Source organism: Rhamphochromis sp. 'chilingali' (genome assembly GCF_963969265.1).
Source record: "Rhamphochromis sp. 'chilingali' genome assembly, chromosome: 4".
Lineage (NCBI taxonomy): Eukaryota > Metazoa > Chordata > Actinopteri > Cichliformes > Cichlidae > Rhamphochromis > Rhamphochromis sp. 'chilingali'.
In genome coordinates, this window is record NC_137948.1 from 27,233,199 (window position 1) to 27,248,245 (window position 15,047).

At 40.6% G+C, this 15,047-nt stretch overlaps 1 protein-coding gene across 2 annotated transcripts in view; it reads right to left on the minus strand.

Moving 5' to 3' along the window:
* The window catches only part of nr3c2 (nuclear receptor subfamily 3, group C, member 2), a 138,357-nt gene extending 125,456 nt beyond the window's left edge, over positions 1-12,901 (minus strand). For both annotated transcript variants that reach the window (XM_080880592.1, XM_080880590.1), the window contains exon 1: positions 12,552-12,901. The gene's annotated coding sequence lies outside the window, so the exon portion shown is untranslated. The remainder of the gene's footprint in view (positions 1-12,551) is intronic.
* Positions 12,902-15,047: the final 2,146 nt, after the last annotated feature.

Genomic DNA, 15,047 nt, shown 5'->3' on the forward strand with positions numbered 1-15,047 from the left:
CATGCTCTGCTTGCCAAAATGCAATGCAGTTGCAGCACTGAACGTTAAACTAAGCAGGAACTTACTGCAGCAATCAGGATTTCATATCACTTCTAAATGGCATCCAAAAGTCAGTGCTACAATGTACTCTGTGTCCTGTGTAGCAGTGTCCCAGCAAAACCTTTATAGACTTGTCTCAGTGCTCCTGAGCTAACCTTTTGATAAGCCCTTGAGACAGTGTAAATTAAAGGCATTAAATCATGATTTGGTGTTGTGTGAGGGTGCTCATGGAGACATCCCCTTCACAGTCTAGTGGTCAAGGGGGGAGGTGTGCGGTGGTCAGTGCACACAGGTCATCCCATAGCGGTGACTGATGGCTTTCATCAAGGGGCCCATGGGCTCACTGGGGAAAAGAACATGGAGAACGCTGCCAAAAGAGCTGATATTCATCTACCGGCAGCCCCACGGGGCAGGGAGAGGGAAGTCAGTAAAGACACAAGAACAAATCTGCATGCACTGTACAAACTAGTAGTGCCAGGCAAATGAAATGTGGAAATCAGGGCTAATCCTAAGTGTGATTTCAGCTGAGAAACATGTATTCCTACAACATGCCTCACAGCACTCCCTCACTGCTCTAATTCAATAGCAAATGGAGACATCCTCAGATTGAAATGAAGCCAATTAGCAGAGGCACAGCTGATTTTAAAGCACTGATTAGGGGAGATGTGTCGTGCTGGTTCTGGGATCTATTCCCTCACTGCGGACCTGCTTCAGCTTGGGCTACCATTAATATCCCATGAGGCACTGGGGCACGCTCCTGGCCAGCAGCCAGATTCCCAGTTATCTGTTTAAACAATTTTGCAGGCTATTTCAGGAAGAGGAAACTCGCTGCCCATGCCTCTCGGCGTTGTTATGGCAACAGCCCATTTAATCTTAAACGTAACATGGGGAGGTGACCCAGTACCCAAAGCTTGAGAAGTTGGATAATGTACGTTTAATAACATTTTACAATATTGCGTTAAGCTCATGACAGCAATGACATATAACCCCAAAACATGCGTTGCATATAGCTGGTTGTGGAAGATAGATTGTATTTTACAATACATGGCACCATGAGTAGCCAGCTACATGATCAAACTGTGGTCCAAGGTCATTTTTATTCATCGCAAATTACACTAATGCAAGTATTTTGCTGGCAGTCTGATAAAATAGAATTATATGGTCCTGCTTGAGAGACTCTAATTTGAATTTGTTCGGTGCTGAAAATAATTGCTTATCTCTGTAACTGCTCCTAAATATAGGATCCCTTAATCCTTGGTAACTGCGTAATTGTCGCAGGATTGGAAATGCAGGCGGCACAGTATAGAAATGCATATGCATATTGTGATGTTAATGAATGGCACCTAGGTTAATAAGACTTTTCAAGCTCTGCAGCTCACAGCAGTATAAAAGTTACAGCAGTGAGAGGCTGGCTGTTATTGTTCATTATGTACACCCAACGTACTTCTGTAATTTTAATAAAAGAGAGTTGTTGTTGCTCTTCTGTAAATCTTGGATTTATAAGTATTATTTTACATGAATCACGGGTCCCCCATTTCTGAAAATATGAGACTTTGCGCATGTTTGGTACTCCATCTGTACGTTTTCCTGCACGCCCACACTGAGTTTAGCATGTAGCTTACATGCCAGATGACATGCTTTGAATTTGAGCCTACAGTTGTCCTTGGGCACAGACGTGAAAGCCATGAATTGGCTTTGGCAGCTACATGCTGACACGGTCACAAGATCAACATCTGAACTATGCCGTACAGAAGTGTCATTAGTTTTGCTGCCGTTTTGTTCATAAACCAAAATCATGGTCTGGCTTGTGATCGGTGCAAGATGAAAGGACGACAAAATAAGCAGAATTCGTACAATCTGAGGGTATTATTTAACAGTTAGATTTCTCTAACTGTTAAAAAAACATTTCCGTTAAATCCAGAAATGTCAACCTCATGGTGATAGACCAAAGTCATTAGGCTGCACCCTCTGGAGTCCATAAATATTCAAAGCCAATCAACCAGATGTTGGAATTTTTCCAATCTCCACCAAACTGTACCACCGAGAGTACCTAAAATATTCGTACTGATAAGTAAACAGTTTAGAAAAACGAGGCACAACTGAAACGAACACATCAAACTAATAATGTCATGACGTGGCGCCCGTCTCTTGTTTCCTGTGAACATTTACATGCACGCGCCGTTCTTCTCTGCTAGCGCATTTTGTCGTGTGATAATTGAGACCCCTGCTGCTGTAAATACTTTTGCGGTTGTCGTAATTGATGTGCCCGCAATTTGTAGCACCGTCTCTTTGACCACTTTAGAGCTCCATTAGTTGCTTCACGCTGCTCAGAGAAGTCACATAAAAGTGGCATTTGTTAGACCTCTTTTAAAGGTGACCCATAATGCTAATCTTAAAATGACACACCGCTGCTGCTTGCTTTGCTTACGTGCTTGGCGATTGGGATTCAAAGTCCTTTTGCATTTGCTGCTGTCAATATTTGGTCCGGTCAATCCATCTAATTTAGGCTATCATGAATATTTCATGACAAGAGCTGAAAATTAAGACGCACAGTCGATAAATAAGAGGTAACTAAAGGCAAGCATCTTTTTCATATTCACTTAAAGATGTAGTTTAAAAGTGTCACGACGATACTGAGACTGACTGAAGAGGAAGATAGGTCTTTCAGATCATTTCAGTTTAATAGTCTGCACTGTGCCGGGACCTGAGGCGCTGCTTAGAGCTGTATATGTTCTAGGCTTTTGTCTGCAACTCATGTGAACACTCACACCTTACAAAAGCTATTAAAATGAACATGTCACTAATTAGCTCCCAGTGATTCACAACCTGCACACAACCACAGTTCAAACTTCTCAGTAATCAGCAAATATCTTTTAAAGCATCTTTTTTTTTCCTTTTTATAATGTAACAAAAGAATTTTGCATATTTAGACACTAATAGGTACTAATATTTACAATCGGATTTGGTAGGTTACTCATTTGAAACAGTATTGTGCTCTCTTCACCTTCAGCTGAGACACAACTTCACACAGCACCCTGCCGACAGGCACACAGGCCTTCCCCTCACTAGCGGCTGAACTACTAGAAGTTCACAGCTCGGATCGACACTTTTCATTTTGAGAGGTCAAAGAAGTGGAAAAAGTTGAGGGAATAAAGTCCTGGTATATTTTTTCCCACCTGGATACACCACAAGGTAATTAACATGTAATTACCACTCACAACCATAAGTGCTGGCAACAATCTGGGCCACTTACATAGGTGACATTGTAGGCTCTACAAAAATTCAGCACAGAAATAAGCAAGTATACTGCTAGTGTCAATCACAAGCTTAGATAATTGCAAAGGCAAATCAAACTCTCAGATTCATCTGCTGTGGCACCTCCTATGGAAATAAGGGAACAGTGGAAAGCATCTTTATCCAGTAGTCACATTTTCTGTCTATTAAGTTATCATTAAAACAGTGGCTAGTGGCTATAATAATAAAAGTATAACATTAATATTTGGGCTAGGCAGCAAACGTTATCAGCCCTGCATCTGTAATTGTCTAAAACGTTCCATTAATTTAACAAGATTACACAATTATTTGTGTTTAAAAAATGTTTGTGTGTCTCTTAGAGTCTCAGATTGAAGCTGAGAAAAGCATACCAGCAACTAGACAAAAACAGTGGCAGCCTACTTTACCAACTCTGGTTGATTAGCAAAGAAAATATGATGCCAGGTCACCAGATGCACACCACTACCTCAGTTAACCTGAGAATATTGTTGACTTTTTTTGTTTTTTGACACTACAGTCTTAACATTTTGGCATATATATATATGCCTTACAGTTATCGCTATCTATCTATCTATAAAAACTCTTTGTTTACTTTTTACTGACACTATTGTTTGTATTCACAAGGGATCACCATAACTCCACATATTTATGTATATATGGGCAGAGTTTTACAGCAGATGCAAAGCCGAAGGGATTTGTATCTCCTCGCAAGATTGGATGAAGGATCATTTACTTATTAGGCAAATGTGTAACCCACCCCTATATTTTTTGCCCCACAGTATAAAAAAGTATTTAGCATTTTCCTGATTTCTGGTATCAAGCTTGTATTGTGATAACCCTGCTTCTAGCACAGCGTGATCTCTCCTGTTTACCATGACCCTGGCAGCTTTATTGCTTCACATTCGATGATCAACTTTTTTTCAAAATGTGTTGGTTAGATTTTTTTTTTTTTACATTTAATTAACATTAAATGTAATGTGGCGCTGAATATTATAGCAAACAAAATGAAAATGCGGAGACATTACAGTGCCAGAAATCTGAATCCATGCAGCTACCCAGATAGTACCAAGGAGTTTGAATTTCACTCTCACTAAAACTGATTACCAGCTGCCCACACATGCAGAGAAATACAGTAGCAGTAATACACACAACCACACACACACACACACACACACAACACACACATCCATGCGGGTATTGGGAACAAGAAGCTACCTTAGACGGAGGAATAGACAGAAAAACCTGGTGCATTTTTCATTTTTGAAACCAAATTCAAAATAAAGATTGGATTCAGAGGAGGTTTTAGTATTTCCTTTTTCTTATTTGCACTTTTCTTTTCCAAAGAAAAAGACAGTAATATAATCCTCAAAGGTTTGTTTTTTTTAAGGTGAACTAAGGCAAAAACAATGATCATAATCATGCATGCTTTAAGGGAAAGCGTTTGAGTCAATGCAATGTCATGTCCATGTTTCATGTGTGCATATACATACTGGGCTTCATGTGTTGGTTTGTGGGAACTGCATGCGTCCGTGCTGGTGGGCGGCAAATTCTTCATTTAAAGCCAGGAAGTCTGTGTGCCCACTAACATGATCGCTTCACAGGACATGCAAATCATACCTCCAAAGAGGCTTCTGAATCTCCATTTTGTCGTTTTTGTTTTTTTCTCCCCTTCCCTCCACTAATTGTGTCATTTTCGTCAAAATGGTAAGGTCACATTTTCAGTCCAACTACATTTTCAAAGACTCAAAGCTTTTTGCACACTGGCAGCTGTTCAGTATTTGAAGCATGGTAATTTCTTCAGCTCCATTTTATTTTATGTGTTTTTTTTTCCCTCTTTGGATATGTTGGACAATTAAAAATAGGTTTGTACAAATAGAGGAAGGCAGTGAAGCTTTCTTGAGTACACCTACGATCTGCCGTTGTGTTTGGTAAAGTTTCCTTTTCCTAATGGAAATTATTCCTTCTTTCTTCCTCCATGCTCTCTGTGCTCCTACAGCTTCACTTGGGGGAGGGGAAAATATGTTTTTTTTTCTCCTGTGTTTTAATTTAGGCAGTGAGTTCAGCTTGGCTTTGCTTGATACTAAAGGGAACAGCTCTGCAAATTGACTCTTCCTTCACCTTCTCCTTGAAATCCCTCCCCTCTTGCCTGGGTGAGGACCTTTGTGTCTGTCCACACCAGTGAGCTGACTCATTCGTTTGGCATCGTGATGTGAAACTTTCTCAATTAAAAAACAACAACAATGCGTTTAATGAGCACCACGGGAGGACTAACAATTAGCCAATCGTAGCTGCAGGTGGGATTAATGCCATGGTCAAGGTGCGTTCTGCAAGTGGGGTGTTTGAAACAGACAGTCTCCTCCTGTTCCCAAGCACCCTCAAAGCATAGCTGCTGAATGACAAACAGAGGAACATGCTGAACTGTTTTTGTTGTTCCACTATTAAAACCCAGATAAAACCACTACGTTGGCATGGCTACTCATCGGTGTTGAATTAAACTGATTCAGGCGCATGTGGGCATATAGATCTAGTTAGATGGGGACTACTGAAACTGCTCTCTGCTGGAAATCTGTGTTGGAGTGGATCAAGTGTCAGAGTGAAGATGGAAGTGAATGCAATGACTTGACGCTTTTGTCTCATATCGGGTTGCCTCCCTTGGGGCTATATCACTTGTCTAATCGGTACTTGTCATGCAATATGAGGGAAAAAAATCTGCATGAGGCTGTAGTCAGAACTAATTATTACATTTTCTTAACCTACTAATTTTGCACTACAGCACAAAGATAAGGTTCTGTTTTTCACATCACATGTGGATTTATAATGCCCTAGTTTGTGTCTGTAACATTAACATTTGCCTCTTTTAGCACATTTTCACTACAGGAATGAAAAAACAAAACAGGAAACAATGGTGAATCTAGCTGAGTAATGCCATTACACAAATAGCTCAAACACAGCAGCGTGTAGATGTAAAATCTGTGTGGTGTCAGACACCTCTCTGATCGTCTCCCTCATTTGATGATCAACTCTTATGTGTTACCCCTCGCCATCTGAGCGAGACCTTGAACCAACTCTCCCAATGACAGGAGGCCATCTCCATAATTACAGCACAGAGGACCTGCTACGCATCAAACTCACAGCACTTAGATTGTTAAAGCACATATGTCAGCTGTTGAATCTGACTCAGATCCAAGGCTTGCCAGTAATGAAATAGGGGGATGAGGGGTGAGTCAGCCACTGGCCTTTGTTAATTGCATGTCTCACATCATCCTGGCCAGGACAGTTAATTGGAAAAGATCAAGGGGATTTGCTGTGTTAATGAGCTTCCCGTGAACCCAAGTCATACTTTGGATACCAAAGGAGCCTTTACAACTTTTCATTTCTGGAGCAACATGGTCATAGTCGACTACTGCCTCATCTCCTGTGTTTGGTAGCGTCAGCTCAGAGGGGAATAGATGGTCTATTATAAGCACAGCACCATTTAAGCAGATGTAATCAGTCATCCATTTCTATGTCCATGTCACTTTGCATTCAGCATGCATTACACTGTGCGCTTTCTTCTGCTGCATATTCATGTAAGCCTACTGAATGCAATACCAAAATAGAACAATTTTAAAAAGCAGGAAGAATATATGATCCACCACATCCTAATAATTCAGTATGCATATTCCTGTTGAATTAAGTAAAAAATACAGTTAGCCACACTGTGCAGTAAATTTCCTGCTAACAATGCTTTTACCATTAGTCTGTGCAGTTTTTGATCATGCCTCTGTCTCAATCTGCCTGCTCTGATATAGAAACCGCATAATAGATAATGATCTGTATGATTTTTGAGAAAGAAAAATGCTTACCTGGACCTAAATCATTATTTTTGCCATTTATTCTTGGCGTTGCCTGACGAGCAAAATGAGTCGTGCTACAAAACTTTTAGCAAAAAACAGATTATAGAAAAAATTCTAGTTCTAGATACCCAATGACTGTGTGTATATGCACTCACTGGGCACTTCATTAGTAATGCCAGATTGGACTCCTTTTCACTTTCAGAGCTGCCTTAATTCTTTGAGGCATAGATTCAAACAAGGTGCCGGAAACATTGCTCAGAGATTTTGGTTCACGTTGACATGATAGCAGCACAGAACCAGAGTTCAAGAAACCAGTAGGACCCAAACGCAGGACTTGGAAACAAAAGGGATAAACAAAAGAAGCAGCTCTATTAGCTGTAACACGCTTAAACATAAACATACAAGAATACAGAAACTGGGAACTAGGAACTAGAATTGAGGGAAAAGGAGATAATTAGAAGTAGCGAGGGAAACAAGGAGCTCAGGGAAACGCACAGCAAACGGGAAACCGCGACAAGGAACACAGGGACTTAATACACACACAGGATGATGAGAGGATGGGCAACAGGTGGGAACACAGCTGGAGGTAACACAGCCTAAAGAGACAGGAAGCAAAACTGAACACAATGCACACAGGACAAGAGACTGCCAAAATAAAACAACCGAGGCGCAGAATAACACACGTGGACTTGACACTAGGACAGGGAGAGGAGAGGGAAAGGGAACATTAAACAGAGACCAGAGACAAACATGGGGAGAAGAGTAAAAAAGCATGGGACGAGGATCACAGGGAGGCATTTTAACAGAAACCTAAAGAGTAGGTAACATAAGACCAGAAAATACACAAAATAATTAAACGTACCAAACCTAGAATATTACATAAGCCAGAACCAAAATTACAAAACAAATCTCCTTAGATACTAAGAAACCCAAAGTGTGCCAAAAAAAAAATACCCACACCATTAAACCAGCAGCAGCCTGAATGGTTGATACATAACAAGATTCATGCTTTTATTTTGTTAACACCAAATTCTGGCCCAACCAGTTGTTGCAGCAGTAAAGCTGAGATTCATCACAGGAAGCACTTTTATTCTATTTTCTAATTTTTTGGTGAGCCTGTGTGAATTGTAGCCTCTGTTTCCTGTACGTAGCTGACAGGAGTGGCACTTTGTGCGGTCTTAAAGGATGCACATGATACTCTGCCTACTCTGGCTGTAGTGAGACGTTATCCGGGCTCAAGAACTGCTGCCCACTGGATATTTTCTTTTTCAGACCATCTTCTGTGAACCCTAGAGATGTTGGTGTGGGAAAATCCCAATAGGGCAGCAGTTTTAGAAATACTCACACCAGCTGGATGCTGGAAAACTTTCAAAGACTTTAATTTACACTTTTTAATTCATGACCTTTAGCAATTTAACTTTTCAGGATGTTACTGATGTTGATATTCAAACAGTGGTCTTGTAGGCTCAAGTTTAGTTACCACAGGCTGGTAAGTGTTCACTGTTCCCACTGGTCGCAGGCACAGGTCTGTTGTGGTTATTTTTTACAAGTGGAATTTGCAGGTAAGACTTCTCTGTTTTCCACAAACGTATATACTGGGAATGATTCACTTTTTCTCCACAGGCTCTGGTTTGTGAGTGAGAGTGGGTCAGGCAGGTTTGGCCAGAAGCAGGGAAGACAGGCACACCAGGACTGAATATGTGACAAAGAAGAACAGGTCAGGAAAGTACAGAGCACAAGTTCACAGGTTGCTGAGTAGTGAAATATTCACAGAAAAACAAAAGTGAAGGATTGATAAAGTATTTCTGATTCTGATTCTCAGATCTCTGATAAAATAATTTGTATTAAGTAACCGTTAAGTAATTCTTCTTTATTACCTTGTAAATCATGCATGTACTTCATTTAAATCTTTTTAGTGTTTTTAGGCGACTCTTCACCTTCTTGTGCATTGCAAATACACATTTTAATAGTTTGGAGTTTAAATTTGTTTTTTGGTTTGTTAGCATCAGCTATATTTTTGACTATTTTGCTTCTTCTTCCTTGTTTGATTCTTGCACCATCAGTGCAGGTTGTGTTTCCCTGTACACCACTGACTGTTAAGTTTTTTAGGAACGTTTCTTTGCACAAAAACGCAAAAAAAGTTGTAAAACTCGTCGTCAGGTAACTCAACCTCTGAATCCTCGTATAACACCTTTTGTGATAGAGGCTTATAGGGTGAGAAAATGTGTCAAGCGACAGCGCCAGATTTTAATAGTTATGTCTAATAAAATAATGTTTTATTATGGGAAGTCTTGTCTGGAGCACGACTCATATTGCAGGCTATAAGTCAGGGTGTGTTTTAACCATTAGGATCAAGTCTCCAAACTTTATCAAATAGTTCTAAAATACTGATCGAGTGTTTTTTACTCTACTCCACTGAGAGCTATTCATATATGACTGCAGAGTTAAAACTCATCAATACAATATTTCTTTAAGTTTGTATTTTAGTGTTTATGATGGAGTTTAGTAATAAAACTCTACAGGTTTTCATCATTGCTCAGTGAAGAGCCAACATTACAGCGATGGTGAAGGCTGTATAACGTAAAAATAAATTATTCTTCAGTACTTTATTTGACTGTAACAGTTTTCTAACAATATCATTGGCAGATTTAAGTTAAACTAGCTAACCAAACTAAACCTGCTTATCGGTCTTTTAAAAAACTGCTGAATGTGATTAAAATGCAGCGAGCATCTTTGAGACAAGGTTTTACAACTCTAACCTCACTGAAGCGAGCCTAAAGCCTTCATGATGAGATGCAGGCTGTCTCTCTCTCACATATACACATGCACAAGATGACACATTATGAGCGTGAGCATCTTGCCATTGGCAGTGACAAATAAGGTAGGTCTACAGTAAGAATCATGAAAGCTAGAATTCAATGTGATCTGAACGACTGATGAATATTCATAAGAAGGCTTTGCAGACTTTTTATTATGTGGTGCATTAAAATTGAAATGTCTATACTATGTAATCAGCCAAGCACATGGCAGAAACTCAACGTGTTTTGGCAAGAGAACCTGCTGAAGTTCAAATGAGCATTAGGACCACTTTAAGAAAAAAAAATATTATTGATCATTTTGAAAATAAAGGTGAAATTTCAAGATTAAAGTCGAAATTCTATTTTTGAGAAAAACGGTTGAAATGTGGCGACAACAGCTGTTGTTCCAAGGCAAACTGCCATGTTTGCTATACCCTCTACAAAGTGCCTCATGTAGATGAGCTAGTGAAACAAATTGATCACCCGTCTCGTGACACGATATACATCCTCTTTATTGCACGAGGGTGTAACCATCGATAACATCGCACCTGCCAACGATCTGTCTGTCCAGCAGCCATCTTTTCAGTGTCCTTCTACTCATCACCACATTGTGTTTATGAGCTAAAAGAGAAATCATTTCCTTCCTTTCATATCACTAACTCAGAGAGCACAGCAACCAAGCCAGACAGTCTTGAAACAACTGTAATCTTCACATCAGCTGATTTCCCCCTACACATCCAGCTGGTAGGGCTCATATAGGGTGTGTGTGAGTTATTCATCTTTTAGCTTTCTCACATCTGCTGTGCATTTACAGGATGCTTTGCAACCCACCTGCACCCTACCACTTCATTTTTCATGCTGTCTGATTGAATTACTGTCATATATGTTGTTATTGATTGTTGCTCTCCTGGGTCTTACTGCTTGCTTTCCACAAAATACAATTATTGCAGCTAGAGATAGAAAAATCTGTTTCTGACTGTAGTGGTTCTTGCTGACGTACGGTAAAGGTCAGAATATGAAGCTTGAGTGATTTCATGTGTGTACGGTGTTCAGCTTTTTGTGAAGCTCTGTCCATAAGTGAGCAAAAAAATAATGAGGGCCAATTCAAGACACCAAGGAATAGACAGTGGTCTGCAATACATATATACTACTACCATAGTATATTTAAAGTAATTTTAACAAATAATAACATTAGAGGTAAGAATGGCCTTTCACTTATGTTATTATTTAACCAGAATAAAATATAAAAAAGGCACCTAACTTAAGAATGTGTGTCAAGAAGCCATTCCTAAGGAAGGGAAATAGGAGGAAAACCCTGAGCTATGCCAAAGTACACAAGAATTTGACTGAAAATTACTGGCAACAGGTCTGATTTGAAAATTTGGTTAAACTGTGGTCATTATATGCGCTCAGTAGAGAGGTACAACTGTGAGTGTCAGACGTTTGTAAAACACAGTGGAGGCTCTGTCATGGTTTGGGGCTGTATTTCAGCCAGTGGTGTTGGAGACTAAATTATGGAAATCTGCAAAATTCTGTGAAAAATACCATCTGGAGGGAGTGTAATTGCTAAGAGCTTCATATTTCGGTGATCTCAAACACACACAGTGGAACATCACCAGTCATGGATTGGTCTTCCCAGAGCCCGGACCTCAAAATAGTTGGGTTGCGGTCACGTGGTTCTGATGACGTGCGGAGGCAGCGCGATTTTTGAGTGGAGGGCGGAAGTAAACATGGAGGACACTGTGGAGAGTCAGGAGAGCAGCTATTGTGCAACTTTAGACCCCGTTTCTCGGGAGAGATATAAACAGATAGTTAAAAAATATATCGGACGTGATCCGTATTCTTTGAAAATGTCCGAATACACCACAGAAGTAAAGGATTTGCCTACTATCGAGGCTGTGGATATCACCAACTACTTGGTCCTCCAGACTTCTTACTACACTAGGCAGCAAATGAAAGCTTTCAAGAGTCTGGAGGCGTACAATTTTTTTGTCAGCGGGTGGGTCCACAACCTTGGAACAAAACGACTCCGTGATGGATACAGTTTGGTGTTTGCAAGGGTGAGTGTTTGTTCTTATATTGCTTTATCTTAAACACGCTAACAGTTAGCGGTAGCGGCTTTAACGTCAACAAACATGCCACATCCTTAGGACTTCGTTAGAGTGACAGTTGTTTGTTTCAAGGTAAACCATTCTCAGAGGTCTAACGAGACACCTCTGAAGACTTGGGTAATTGCAAAGGAGGATGGAGAAGTGATTGCAGCTCATTGCAATTGTATGGCAGGGTTAGTAGCCTAATTAAGTAGGCTCAAATCCGGGCTCTCAGCCGTCTGTTGCATATCCAAAATCGCCTCTGCACATCGATGCTGTTCTGCCTTAAGCTTCATTCTTTTCTCTCGTTTGAGAACTGATTCCGATCTGGGTTTTCGTTCGTAGCCGAGATTGACCGTCGGAGCCCAGTCCTCCGACTCTTCGTCATCCAAAGCACTTGGGCAGCCTATAGTCCCAATCAAGTCAATATTAGACTACTAACTTAAAAGCACTAAGTAAACGAGAATTTAACGACAACCTAATGCTAATAAGTTCGTTTGCAAACATAACATTACCTCTGACGAAGTGGTCGCTGCAGACACGGGCATTGGCAGACTCTGCTCCTCCCGACTGTAAACGTAAATTTAAAATCCATTTTTTCCTACGTTTTTCGGTTAGAATTTTCCATTTTTCTCCTCTTCGTTGGGCTATTTTTGGTACCCTAAAATACCGTTTATCAGTTTCTCGGGTCGACCTACTGGAGCATCCGTAAACACAACAGGACATAGGCATTTTGCGTACTGTCTGTCTGTGATTTTGCGCTTATCTTTTTCACTTCCGACCGCCAGTCAAATTTCGCGCTTTACGTCGACGTCACGTCTACGTCAAATGAAACCTGGCTATTGTTGAAGCAGTGCGGGATCATTTTGGCAGAGAACAGAAGAAAAGGCAGAAATATCTGAAGAAGAGCTTTGAAGGATCTTTAAGAAGCCCTGAGAGCTATTCCTGAAGACTGCTTAAAGAAATGTGATTCAACTCTTCCCACAGTAAACTTGCCCATAGACAGTCAGCAGCCACTGAGGAAAGACTGCTGGCGCAGATTGCGAACACAGTACTGTATTCCACTTGGTTCGGCAGCCCTGGGGGACGGTTGTAGTGGGGAACACAACACTAATGGAGCGCAGCACACAGGCTTGGACTCAGTCACACCATTCAGCCTCTCTGATTTGAAATATTCAAGCCGGCGCTCTTGTCTGTCTATTAATATTTACTTCAACAACTACTACATGCAGTCTGCTCATGGGGCTTTGGGGAAGCATGCGACTTTTACTGTTGCTGGCTCGATTAAAAATGATTGAATAAATATACACATTAAATGCAATTCGTTTTTTATAGAGACGAGCCTTGAACAGTTTTGACTGTAATCTGCATGTTAACATTATTGCCAATCAATCACAATTACCCGGAGCCCAAAGAGCCAGCTTCATTTTTTTCAGCCAGTAGACCAGGGGTGTCAAACTCAAATACACAGTGGGCCAAAATTCAAAACTGGAACAAAGTTGCGGGCTAATGTTAATATTTATTGAAATATATTTATTCCTCCAGATATAAGAATGAATCTTTTCTTATGGACTCAAACACGTTTTGCTGAAAAACTGAATATGGAACAAGCAAAGCTTAATACTAAACAATATATATATTAGCTGTATAATACCAGTAGGCCAGCTCTGATAGTAATTTGGTATGGCTTTGCGGGCCAAATGTAATTAGGCTGCGGGCCAAATTTGGCCCACGGGCCAGAGTTTGACACCTATGCAGTAGACCAAGGCCACAAAATAATTTCTAAAAAACGGACAAGATGGAGCTTCACGTTGATCACGTCCATGTCAGTCGTTTCACGTCTACTTGTCAGCGACTTATTAGTAGAACTGTGACTTTGGAGCATCACAAATATGGTCTGACTTGCTAAAAATCATAAGACCACAGTTTTAAGCTGTTTTAACTCAGCCACTGTGAAAAATGGAGGCCACGGGTTACCTGGCAGCATTTTCGGACTGCCTTTTTCACTCCCATTATGCTGACATGGGTGACAGATGCCAGCTCTCCTGCCAAAGGCCGCATCATTCCTTGCACCCCCACCGCCTCCATTGCCTGCCATCTAGCCATTACTGCTGCTGAAAATGCAGCATACATGAATCACACTGCAGCTGTCACAGCTCTCTGGCCCCAGCCTAATTAAACAATTAGGGCATTTGGTTAACAATCAGTCATTGTCAAAGGACAAATGTAGGCTAAATGGAGTCAGTCATACGGCTGTGCAGAGAGTGAAAGGAAACAGGTATAGATGTATGACTGTAGGAAAAAAGAGGTCAGATGTGGGGGATTTTTTTTTTCTTTTTTTTAAAGAATCTGGCAAATTGAGTGATGCTTCTGCAGAGATCAAACCTAATGGCTGAGATTGAACAGGATATAAGCAATGTCAGGACTAAATCTTGAAGTATATGCCCACCACTGCTGCACCAGCAAGTTGCAAAAAAAATGAACAAGGTAACGCTGGACGGCAGGTTTTTTGCTTCGATGTGTTCATCTGTCTGTACAGCACCTACACTACATTAAAAAAAAAAAAACATTTTCAAGTTGTTTAAAAGAGAAACTTATGAGAGCACTCAGAGGGCACATCTACACCAATGGCAATCTCCCCAGTTAGCCTGTGTTTTCAGTCACTGAAGCATTGCCAAAGTAAGCTAACTATGGTCTAATGGTGGTATTAATAGAAAGGTCATGAGGTGGCTAAAACCACTAGATTTCCCCCCTGTTAGGAGCACAAAGATAAAAACCAGACACAGACAGTTGCAACCATAAATAGTCCATGCTCCTTGGTAGAAGTGGTGAATAAATCCAATAGTGCCAACCTGCCATTTGACATTAAAAAAAACAAACCTGTTTACAGTTACTTGGTGTGACTGCAGTTAAAGACGGTTTACAAGAGTTTTGACCAGACTGTTGTTGTGAATACACAGCCTTGAATTCAGTGACCTGTGTCTCCCTCTGTGTAGGTCACCAGAGGTAGG